At 43.5% G+C, this 12,958-nt stretch overlaps 1 long non-coding RNA gene across 1 annotated transcript; it reads right to left on the reverse strand.

Annotated features, from left to right (window-relative positions):
• Positions 1–516: 516 nt before the first annotated feature.
• Positions 517–9,748, reverse strand: LOC112676617 (uncharacterized). Its single transcript, XR_003146625.3, has 3 exons — positions 9,609–9,748; positions 2,492–2,649; positions 517–1,364 (listed from the first exon to the last, which is right to left on the reverse strand). It is a non-coding gene; the product is annotated as an uncharacterized LOC112676617 (long non-coding RNA).
• Positions 9,749–12,958: the final 3,210 nt, after the last annotated feature.

Genomic DNA, 12,958 nt, shown 5'->3' on the forward strand with positions numbered 1-12,958 from the left:
TGAACCCAGACCTGCGCCACCCGGAGGCCCCAGCTTACCGGCCCTCCCCCCCCAGAAGCTCCTGTCCCCTGGTGAGCTGCAGGAAACCTCCTCAGTGCTTTGTTCCAGTCTCTTAACTCGCAAACCCAGTCAGCGAGTTCTTTATTTCCACAAATGGTGCTATTAAACTAATGGCTCCGGGAACCACAGGCCGGCCTCGGAGCAGCCACACGTCCCTCGAGCCTTGTGCGCGCTCTGGCTTCCAGAGGGACACATCAGAAGTTCCAGGAGCCGAGGCCCCCGCGGAAACGTTGACGTGTGCCATTTTGTTTCAGGATGGCCAAAGAGCAGCACACACCTTGCACGAGCTCCTCGTGCAACCATCTCCCCAGGGGCTCGAGGTGGCCGGCGGCAGTCGCCCCCTGGCAAAGTCCCCCGCGCGGGCTGCGGTGGCAGACCTCAGCAGGCAAAATAGCTGAGAAGCCCGGGTGGAAACAGAGGCCTCTTTCTGTTTGGTCAATAAGCAGCTGTGAAGGATGCGTAGGATGGAGCTAAATTTATTTGTTCCCTTCTTTCTCAGAACAGCAGCAGCGAGCCCCGGAGTGCAGCTGTCTCGCTCTCCCGTGAGCCTTTTGCAGGCACCAGCATGCACCGAGCCTGGCGCTCCGGGCCCCTGCCTTGCCGCCTGTTCCAGGCCTGCCCTGGGCAGGAGCATGCAGCGCCTCGCTGTGCTTTGGGGCTACATTCCCTGGCCGGGGCAGAAGTCTGGAGGCTGCCTCGGAGGCCCCGGGGTGGAATCCAGCACCTTTGAAAAACAGGCTGCAGAGCGCAGAGCCCCGGGCCTGGGGGAAGGCAACTTGCAGCCACGCCCTGGAAAACCACCCCAGGCCCGGCCGCCTCTGCTTTCACTGCTCAGACCTGTGGGAAACTTGCAAGACACCAGCCAAGGGGGGCGGCGGGGCGCGGGGGCATCTCGAGAGGGGCCTCCCGGACACACAGCCCAGCTGGCTTGGCGGAGTCCTTCCCGGGATCTCTCTCTCGGTTTGGGGGTTTTTTGGAAAGCTGAGCCGAGGGCCACCCTTAGCCAGGCCTGCGTCTGCTGCTCCAAGGGTTTTTTTTTTTTTTTTTTTTTTTTTTTTTTTTTTACAAGTGCTTTGTTGAGACTTTCAAAAGGTGCCCACGGGTGGGGAAGTGAAAGGAGGAGGGGACGGGGAAGAAACTGCTGCTTTATTTCTAGCCTTGCTTGAACGGCTTCTTGGCGGTTACTGCTCCCGTTTTGCTGACTCAGAAGCATCCCCCCAGCTGCTCACCGGAAACACAGCTGTTAGGCGAAAATAACCACAGAGCCGAGCATCGTGCACCTTCCAGAAAAGAGGGCAGAAAACCTCAAAACAAAAGAGAAGAGGACGAAACAATAAAAGAGGCACCGGCGGCAGCCCGGTGTGGCTCTGCCCCTCGCCCAGGCCCCGGGCTCAGAGCAGAGCGGAGTCGTGGGCAGCCTTTCTGACTGCAGTGGGTCCCCTCATGCCCCCTCCCAAGAGTGATGTGAGGGCATCCGGAGGCCCTGGGGCCTGTGACTGGGATCCCCCGGGAAAGGGGGCTTTTTAGATGTGATTAACTGACGGGGTCTCCGGAGGAGATCATCCTGGATTACCTGGGTGGGCCGTAAATCCAGTGACAGGTGTCCTTGCAAGAGCGAGGCAGAAGGAAATCAGACACAGAAGGAGAACACACGGAGACGTACAGAGGACAAGGCAGGGGGACGATGGAGGAGAGATGGGTGTTATATGCAGCTACAGGTCGAGGAACACCAAGGATTTGTTACGGCAGCGGTAGGAAATGACCAGAGCACCCCCAGCTTGCTTTTGCTGGGTCCTGGCCCCAGCAACCCCTTCCCCTTGGGCAGACTGAACACATTAACGGCATCTCGCTTGCCAGGTGTCTTAGGTGGACACGGAGCTTCCCTTTCCTTGGGGCTTCATGATTATCAGGAAAGGCTTGAGGACTCCAGGGACTAGGCAGGAGAGCTGGGATCTCTGGTTCTGGATAAGAGTCTGCTGCAGGCCGAGCGTGTGACCCCGTCCCCCAGCCACCATTCACATTGCACGACAGACGACAGGTTCTGGGTTTAAACACCGTTCTGCCACTTGCTAACTATGTGGTGTGGGGTGAGGTTTCTAACCTCTTGAGGCCTCAGTTTCCGCCTCTGTGCAATGGGGGGATGACCTGAAAACCACCCTGCTAGGAAATGGAGATGTTGAAAAAACTAATTATTGGGGCGACTGGGTGGCTCAGTCAGTTGAGCACCCAACTCTTGATTTTGGCTCAAGTTGTGATGTCAGAGTGATGAGATCGAGCCCTGTGTTGGCTCCTTGCTCAGCAGGGAGTCTGCTTGGGATTCTCTCTCCCCCTCTCCTTCTGGCCCTGCCACTCATATTCTCTCTCCCTAAAATAAATAAATAAAATCTTAAAAAAAAAAAAAAAGAAAAGGATAATTATTGTTAATGCATACCAGAGTCTCTAAGGAAGTTGGGGCAATTGCCAGAGGCCAACAACAGAGAAGGAAAGACAGTCCAGAGCTGATGGTACGGTGCCAGTAGGTCTCCAGTGGGAGCTGGGGACAGGAGACATCATCCATGTCACACAGGCTGTGATGTGATCCCCTCAGCCCTGGGAACACAAAAGATGTAGTTAGTGCACTGAGACTATTGTGTCATGCCTCACGAAAATCACAAAAATCTCAAGGCTTTGTGTGGCTCATCTACAAAATAGAAGAGTTGATATATTTCTAATGTTTTTATTCTTTGATTTTTTAAAAGATTTTATTTATTTATTTGACAGAGAAAGAGTGTGTGTGCGTGTGCACAACAGAGGGAGAAGCAAGCACCCTGCTGAGCACAGAGCCCGACGTGGGGCTCCATCCCAGGACCCTGGGACCATGACCTGAGCCAAAGGCAGATGCTTAATCGACTGAACCACCCCAAGAGCCCCTATTTTTAATGTTTTTAACAGACATTCATAGATTTGAATAAATAAATGAATAAATATTAAATATTTATATACATAAAGATTACTATGACAATTAATCATGTGTTTTCTGTCCATAACTAACAGATGTTAGCATTTTGCATACTTGCTACAAAGGTGAGATAATTCTAAAAATCCATACAATCCTTTGTGTCTTGATACTAGATTCTGAAAGGCAGGCTGAGTCTGGATAACTTAAAATAAAAAGCGAAAATACAAATTCTCTTATCTTTATTCACATATTTAAAAATTCTGGTATTCGTCATTCCTTGAGTAGATCTGAGTTTCCACCTGGTATCATTTTTCTTCAGCCTGAAAAAGAACTTGTAATATTTCTTACAGTGCAAGCCTGCTGGTGACAAATTCTACCACCTTTTGTCTGTCTGAAAAACATTTTTATTTCATCTTCATTTTCTGAGGATGGTTTTCACTGAATGTAGCCTCTTTGTTGACAGGTTTTTTGTTTGTTTTTGTTTTTCTGTTTTTTTAACTCAACATATTAAGGATGTCATTCCATTGTCTTATTTTATGGCTTGCATTGTTTTTAAGGAGGAGAATCAGTGGTATTTCTTATCTTTGTTCATTGAATGTAATATTTCTTTTCATCTTGGCTGTTTTCAGGATTTTCTTTTCATTGCCAGTTTTAAGTTGTTTTCTTTGTGTTTGTCCTGCCTGTACCTTGCAGGGTTTCTGTAGCTTTATAGTCTTTTTTCAGTTTTTGGAATATCTTCAGCCATTATCATTTCAAGTATTTTGTTCTGCCCTCCTTTCCTACTGGGGCTCTGATTACATGCAGGGTTGACCATCTAATATTGTTGCAGTGGTTCCTTTCTTCTCCTTGTGCCGTATAAGCTTATCTCATTATGTCATCATGTGCACTATATTTTTCTTCTGCAATCATTAAAATGCTGTTAAGCCTATCCAGTGAAGTTTTCATTTTGGAGATTATGTTTTTCCTCCCTAGAAGTTTCATTTGTTCTTTAAAAAGACTTCCACTTCTCCTTATGTTCATGCTTTCCTTTAAATCTTTGAACAGGGACGCCTGGGTGGCTCAGTGGTTGAGTGTCTGCCTTCAACTCAGGGCATGATCCCAGAGTCCTGGGATCGAGTCCCACATTGGGCTCCCTGCATGGAACCTGCTTCTCCTCCCTCTGCCTCTCTCTCTGTCTGTGTCTCTTGTAAATAAATAAATAAAATCTTTAATAAAAGTAAATAAGTAAATAAATAAATCTTTGAACATATCTGTAATAGCTGTTTGAAAATCCATGTCTGTTAATTACATCATCTTTGTCATTTTGGGTATATACTAACTGGTATTTCTCATGGTAATGGGCCACATTTTCTTGCTTCTTTACATGTCTAGTAATTTTATGTTGGATGCTAGACATTATTAATATTATGATTTTGAATGTCTAGATTTTTGTCATTTTCCTTTGGAATTCATTTGGCAGGCAGTTAAGTTACTTACTGGTCAGTTTGATTTTTTTTAGGCTTCTTAGAAAGCTTTGTTGAAGTAGAGACTTTCTTCTTCTTCTTCTTCTTCTTCTTCTTCTTCTTCTTCTTCTTCTTCTTCTTCTCCTCCTCCTCCTCCTCCTCCTCCTCCTTCCTTTTTAAAGATTTATTTATTTTATTTTGGCAGAGGAGTGGCAGAGGCAGAGAGAGAGAGAGAATCCCAAGCAGACTCCTTACTGAGCGCAGAGCTTGACAAGAGGCTCAATCCCAGGACCCTGAGATCATGACCTGAGCCAAAATCAGGAGTTAGACACAACCAACTGAGCCACTCAGGTGGCCTGTGGAGCCTCTCTTCTAAGGAAAGTTTAGCCCTACTACTTTGGTGTGACCTCACTGTTGTCGCTAAAAAATGACTTGGATGTTCAACAAGTTATTCCCATTCTGGTTTGCTAAAACTTGAATGTCTCCCAGTCTTATGAGAGCTCTGGGAATTATTCAGTTTATTCCTCTGGTAGTTGTTTATAGCATTCTGCTCAATGCCTGGGTAATTTTGTATTCAACCAATCACCCATGGGCCTCCCTATACAGACTTTTGTCACTATTTATATTGCAGCACCTTCTCTCTGGGACTTTGCCTCACAAATTGCAGCCTCTTCAACCTCCACATAAAATAATCTATATGTCCTCAACTCAGAGAAACTTCCATGCCCTGCTTGGGATTCCCCTCCCTGTGCTGCAATCTAAAAGGTACTTCTAGGCAGAAAGCCAAGGTGATCAGGGCTTACTTCATTTGTCTCGATTTTTTTCAGGGTTCACAGTTCCACACTGCCTGTTGCTCAATATCTGAAAACTGTTGTTTTGTATATATATTTTTTCAGCTTTTTAGTTGTGTACAGATGGAAAACAAGTCTGGTACTAGTTATTTCATTATGGCTGGAGGCAGAAGTTGACACTAACGAACTTAAGCAAAAAAAAAAAAGAGGGAAGGAAGAGGGGGAGAATGAGAGAGAGAGGGAGAGAAAGAGAGAGAGAGAGAGGAAGGAAGAAAGGAAGGAAGAATATACATTGGAATGGCTTGGGGGATTCACGGAATAGAAGTAATAGCCAAAGAATAGTTCTCAGAAGGGACAGAGATGAGAGAAGTTCTGGAGACCTAGGAGAATTAAGAGACAGTCTCTTTAGGGCACAGACACCTGGATAAATGAGCTCCAACCCTATGGAGATCTTTGAGATTCAAATCTCTGGGAGAATATGTCTGGCATAGCCACAGTCATGGGCTTACCTCATGGCCAGAGGAGGGCAAGACACTGTTTAATGATACTACCAAGATGATTGGATTGTTCTTTCCAGAGGTAAGGGGAATGGCTGCTAGACAGGCAAAAACAACAGGCACATTACACAACGTTTAGGAAATAACAAAATCTTTTAAGTAGGATTGGCTTTTAAACTCAGAGCCTTGTGGGGATTTTGCTTTTTGTTTTGTGTGTGTGTGTGTGTGTGTGTGTGTGTTGTTTTTTTGTTTTGTTTTGTTTTGTCCTGCTTTTTTTTTTTTTCTATTTAACCACTAAGCTACAGAGCTGTCTTCTTTCCCCTGACATCCCTGACTTTCCCTGCAACACAGAAAGACTTCCCCATGACAATTCCACTTTCCGGACAACATATAGGTGATAAGAATTTTGCATCAGGACGGAAATACTGGTCTAAGGGACACTGGGAAGAGATTCTCTGAGTCCGCCAGTGTTCAGGGAAGACTTCCAATGGCTAAACTCACTTGGGAGTGAAAGGCAAGCATGAACCTGTGTCCTGGGAACAGAGTAGGAAAGGAAACATGTACATTCCCCTTCCTGTACTTCTAACCACCCAGAGTTGGTGGCTCCTTGCCTGAAAGAGAAGGTTTGGAGTTTCAAGAGTGAGTATGAGGTGGCTGCAGGCTAGTTTATCAGCAGCTTAATCCAACCAAACATAGAGACAAATGCATCAACAGGTAAGGGAACCAGATGTTCTCTGCTTAGACTGTTCTGAGGAAATTCTGTTGTCCTTACTCTGCCTGGAGGCTAATCAGATACTGTGCGTGTGCGTGCGTGCGTGCGTGCAACTTCTACAAAACTCACCACCTGAAGTCCTTAAAGTTTCCGCAAACATTACTTTCCTGTATAATCATACCCATTTCAGAGATGGAAAATCTGAGGTACAGTACATGAAACTGCGAGTCAGTGTGATAAAACCAAGAATCCCATTCGTGAATATAGGGTAAAGCTCTCCTGATGTTCCGAGAGGATGATGCGAAAGCAAGGCAGAGGGAGAACAGGGAGGGGGGAAAGAGAAAAAGAAAAACAAGTCTTCAAAGATGCCCAGGTTTTTGGAGACTTGCGTGCTGAGAGGTGCTGTTTGTGCGCAATCAAGACTTAAACTGAAATCACAGTGCAGTGGAAGCATCTCACATCACATGGCTAAGCTCTCTCTCCAGCTTTGCTTTTTAGCCATGGCCCTTTACTGGTTCAACTTAGAAAGAAGCCTTCACTCCTTATGGGGGTTTTTTGGTTCTCAAGACAGAAATCATGGTACTTTCATGCTGATTGAGAAAAAGGCTGAGATAGGGTGGTAAAGTTACTTCCTGGAGCAGTCTTAGGGACTCATGGCTTGTTGACGGCTCTTACTACAAGGGCTGCAGGGGGAGAAGAAATAAAACTCCAAATGCCTGGAAGAAGAAGGGTAGACTCTGGGGCCCGTCTTCCAGGCTAGTGGGAGAGATGTGGGAATTAGGACAGCCTTCTGGGAAAGTGTCTAGAGCCTGTGAGGTCTGTAAAGGGACAATCGTGTTCACAATGCCTGATCCATAGTGGGTGTTCAATAAATTATCTATTGAAGGAAAGAATGATTAAGTGAGTGAATGAATGTGAATCTGGAGATTCACTTCTACCCTACAGACTCCACTGCTTCGATGTCTTTGAGCTTTTTTCTGCCCTTTGCTGTCCTGGCAACTGTCTACTCACCCTTTCACAGCAGTGGATATTAAGCTTTTGTGGGCCGCAAATTCTTCTGAGAATCTGATGAGAGCAATGGACCTTCTTTTCAGAAAAGGCACAGACTCATACACACAATCTTGCACATCTTTTCCTCCTTTTCAGTTGAGAGCAAATACCCTGGACCTTGCCCATAGCTTCAGCCTGATAATTCCCCTGCTTGCTCTCTCCCCAGCCTTCCTCACCCTCTTCTCCATAAGGTCATTTACTCCTTCACTGGATTCCAACAGCACTTTTTCATTTTAGTTCAAAACTACCATATTTGGTTTGGTCACACATCTGTCATTCGGGCAGGGCTTAGAGGTGCCCTCTCTGCTCTACTCAGTATTTCTGGGGCTGGAATCATTGGAAAACTAGCTCGCTCACCTGGCTTGTGGTTGACACCAAAGACCTGGACAGCTGGGAGCTGACCCCAAAGCTGGGAGTCCTTAGGCAGCTCTGCCTGTCTTGATTGGTGTCTTGACTCAGTCCCCCTGGCATGTGCTTTGAACATACTTCATTATTCCTTAACACATCACACTGTGGTGCTTATTCATGCCCATTGATTGTGGTAATTACATCTGTTTCACAGCAACACTAAGTCATTCACTGACAAGCACCACAGCTGGTTTAATCTTTTTTTCCCCATGGCCCTAGCAGGTGCCTTGCACATAGTAGGCATTTAGTATATGCAATTAAGACTAAAACTCAATACCATTATAAAGAATCCAATTAAAAAATGGGCAAAAGACATGAACAGACATGTCTCCAAAGAAGACATCCAGATGGCCAACAGACACATAAAAAGATGCTCAGCATCACTTACCATCAGGGAAATCCAAATCAAAACGACAATGAGATATCACCTGACACCTATCAGAATGGCTAATATCAACAACACTAGAAACAACAGGTGTCAGCGAGGATGCGGAGAAAGGGGAATCCTGGTGCAGCCACTCTGGGAAACTGTATGGAGGTTCCTCAGAAAGTTAAAAATAGAGCTACTCTATGATCTAGCAATCCCACTATTGGATATTTATCCAAAGAATACAACAACACTAATTCAAAGGGATACATGCACCCCTATGTTCATAACAGCATTATCTACAATAGCCAAGATATGGAAGCAGCCCAGGTGTCCATCAACTGATGAATAGATAAAGGTGTGGCATATATACACGATGGAATATTACCCAGCTATGAAAAGGAATGAAATCTTTACCGTTTGCAATGGTGTGGATGGAGCTAGACAGTATTATGCTAAGCAAAATAGTCAGAAAAAGACAAATACCATATGATTTCATTCATATGTGGAATTTAAGAAACAAAACAAATGAGCAAAGAGAGAAAAAAGAAAAAGAGAGAGACAAATCAAGAAACAAACTCTGGACTATAGAGAACATCTTCCCAGAGGGGAGAGGAGCAGGAGGATGGGTCAAATAGGTGATGGGATTAAGGAGTGCACTTGTGACAAACCCCAGGTGATTAAAATAAAAACGTAATATATACATATATATGCTAATTAGAATATATAGGCAGGTAGGTACTTGTTTTATTATTACACCCCATTACATCTGACGAATAGGATTAAATGGTAGCTTGTGTACGTATATCAATAAAGTAGAAAAAAATTTAAAACAAGGATAAAAAAGGAAATAGGGACTAAGTGAAAATAAAAAGGGAGAAAGATATATTGAAATAAAGGACAAGATTGGAACCCAAAATATATACCACAGATTTCAACACCATTATTTGCAGTGGCCTTGAGCATCCTGGTGGTAAGGGCAAAGAGGGAACTATACTAAATTCCTGGTATTAGATGTAAACAAACCAATTGCTTATGGAACCCCAGCTTTTACTAGCAATGGGCTACATAAAATTACAACCTCCTTGCAGCAAAAATTATAGCAAGTTGATGCAATGAATTCCATATTATGTCCCTCAATGTAAGTTAATGGAACTTTAATACAAACAAATCTGTAAGTTGCCAAAGAAAAGAGTGCAGTTCTCGGAGAGTCTGGTTTTAGCTAAGGCAAAATATAAGACTATCTGGCTCAGCCTTTTCTAAAGGGTAGACAACAGATTACCATTCCTGGAGACCTCCTGCCCACAAGGGGTTCTGTGGTCAAGAAAAAGTAGGAAACTCACCCGTGTCTTCCTTTTGGAACCTCACAGTGAACACTGGTTTTATAGTGTTCTGGGGCTCTGAGAAGGCTCTGAGAAGGCTCTGAGAAGCCCCACAGGAAAGAAGCCCAGCATTTCCCAAGCTTCTCTGACCACTGTTGTGCAAGAACCTAGGCATAGTCTCCAAATGGGACGTAGGTTCACTGCTCCTATTATGCAGAGTTCTTTCTCTTAAGAGCATACGGGATTACCAGATTGCTATTCTTAAACAAGTTATGCCAATATCTCTTTCCTTTGTCTTTTCTTGAAAGGACCTAGGAAAAATAAAAGGTAGTATCTGCAAATCTCCTGTTTAAAGCACCTTTGTGTAAAGTCCTTTTTACCTGTTCTTTGTTATAGGTATGGCTCAGAAAAATAGAAAAAATAAAAAAGATTAGGGAGAAATGTGTCCTTCCAAATTCCAAATAAGGCAGAAGACAGGAGTGCTTGAGTGTCACCAAGAACCCACAACTTCTGCCCCTGGGAAAATAAAAAGGGGTCAGCCCCCACCTGTCCCTCGCTGGTCCCCTCGGTGCTCCATAACCCTGATCCCTAAGTGAGCAGTACTCGCTCAGACCAGTCAGAAAACTAGAGTTGCAACTTCAGCAGATGGCCAGGAGCAGCTAGGGCAATAACTGTCTATTTGTTTTGGCGTTGCGTATGAAGAGAAATAAAGGGTGTGTGTCACCCTTTGTCCAGTTCCTGTCTCTTGGTACGCTAGCATTTCCATCTCAAAAGAATCAAAGTGTGATCTAGTTCAAAAAGGGAAAGCATGCCTCATTTTGGCAGGCCATAGAACAATCCCAGAGTCTTTTCTTCACAAAGCACTTGTTAATATCCCTACTTAATATTCTATGGAACACACTGTACAAAACTGATTAAATAGATGGAGGGGGTGCAGAGCCTTTAGATTAGTGATTCTCAAACTAGGTTCCAGGGAGAACTGGTGGTTCTCACAGCATCTCAGGGGCCGCAAGACAGAAGTGACAGACCCTCTGCACACTAATCACTGAGCCCCCAAACCAAAGTTCACTATGGCAGTTCCTCTTTTATCTATCTAATCATGTGTCTGGGGGAAAAACGCTGGGGTGAGGGGAGATGCTGGGGGGGGAGTGTCTGTTACTTAAAATTAGAAAATGTTTGAGAACCACTGCTTTAAACAGAGCACCACATATATTATTTCTCACAGCTGAGATTCTGATAAGAATTAAAGAGCAAACAGTTTTAGTTATATTCTTAGCAAGAACCTGGGGGACAGAGATTTAATTTTTTTTAATCAAAAGCAGAGCCGTGGAAAAACATACAATAAACAAAGAAAATCTTTGCAGCCGGATAATTAACAAAGAGTTAATATTCTTAATTTATAAAATGACCCTACAAATTAATAAGAAAAAGACCAATCACCCAGGAGAAGCATGGGCCAAGGCTACAGAATTCACAGAAGCAGAAATGCAAATAGCCAATAAACATATGAAAAGATGCTCAGGCTCACTTGTCAGGGAAATGCAAATGAGAACAATGAGATACTATTTTTTACCCATCAGATTGGCAAAAATGGAAAATATGTGTAGCATCCAGAGCTGGCAAGGGTGTGAGGAATCCAGTTCGCTCCAACACCATGGGGGGAGAGGCTGTAAATTATTATAGCGTCGTGGAAAATTAACTGTTGGTATTTTTGAGAATTTAAACTGTGGCCCGGCATACTCACTTCTGGGAATATATCCACCAGAAACGAAAATGCCAGTATATAAAGACATAAATATATGAAGAAGTTTATTGCAGTATCGTTTGTAATAGTTAAAACAACAACAACAAAAAAATAACCTGGAAACAATCTGAATGTACATTAATAGGACAATGGCTGAAGAAATCAGGATATATTCACATTGAGGAATGCAGCATAGCTATTAAAAATTATAAAATAAAATCATACATATTGACAGAGAGATAGGCCTGCAATACTTTGCTAAATAGAATAAAAGCAAGTGTGATTCTGTTTTCATTAAAAAAAAATAAAAATAAAAAGACCCCCCAAAAAGTCACACCCTCTAAGTAGGTTTTTATATGTTTTTATAAATAAAGGAAACTGTGGGGAAACATTTATATCAAACTGCTAATAGTGATTGCATTGAGGGAGCTGGATTGGAGAGGTGCAGGGGAGTCTGCTAATTTTATTTTAGACACTTCTTTGTTGTTTGAATTGTTACAAAAGATATGTATTACTTTCATAATTCGAATGATTAGAATTTTTAAAAGCAGAATTAGGCAAGAAAATTGAAAGCAAATCAAATTACTTTGAGAATCACGGGAAGGTAGGGTGGGGCTGGCCTCCTGGTATGGAATCTTAAAGCACTGAACCCAAGGGGGTATCCGGCTAATAGAAGGCACCCCAACTATGCATGAGTGTGGGCCGAAGGCGAGCCTTTTAATAGGGCCAACATCTTTCTTGAAAAACAGTCCGGACTCTTCTCTAATATACATGGAAGGATTAAATGAAGCCCCAAGGTTGTATGTTATAGAACAGCAGTCAGCAATTTTTTTCTGTAAAAGAAAAGTAGTGCATATGTTAGGGTTTGTGGGCCAGCCTCCCTCTGTCACATTACTCAACCCTGTCATTGTAGCACATCAACAGCCCTAAACAGTATGTATATGAATATGTGTGAATATGGCTGTGTCCCAATAAAACTTTATAAAACAGGCAGTGGGCTGGATTTGACCTAAGGGCCACAGTTTGCTGACCTCTGCTACAGACCTTGGGCATAATTATCTTTTAAAAGGAAACGTTTTCATCGAATTATGAATAATATGTGTAATATAAAAGTATACAAGCCTGGTGAGTTTTTACAAAGTGACACAACCTCATAATCACCACCCAGATTAAGATGCAGAAATTTACAATGCCTCAAAAATGTTCCTCATGCCCTTCCCGGTTATCCCCATCCCCCCTCACCAAAGATAGCCACTAATTTGCTTTTATCCTCACAATTTGTTTTGCTCGGCTGTAAATCTAATGTAAACGGAATCGTGTAGCTCTGTCTTTCACTCAATGGCATGTGAGTGAGATCTCACCATATGATTGAGTTTGTCCAAAGTCATTGCTGTGTATGTTCCATATATAGTGTCGCAATTATAACATCATAAGAATATGCCACGCTTTCTGTATCTTTTCTACTATGGATGATATTTGGGTTGTTTCCAGTTTGGAGTTTGCTGTAGATGGAATGTTTGCGTGCCTCTAAAACTCGTGTTGGAACAAACCTAATCAGTGTGATTGTATTAGGAGGTGGTGCCCTGGGGAGGTGATTAGGTCATGAGGGTGAAGTCCCTATGAATGG

This window comes from Canis lupus, chromosome 26, assembly GCF_003254725.2.
Source record: "Canis lupus dingo isolate Sandy chromosome 26, ASM325472v2, whole genome shotgun sequence".
Taxonomy (NCBI): Eukaryota; Metazoa; Chordata; class Mammalia; order Carnivora; family Canidae; genus Canis; species Canis lupus.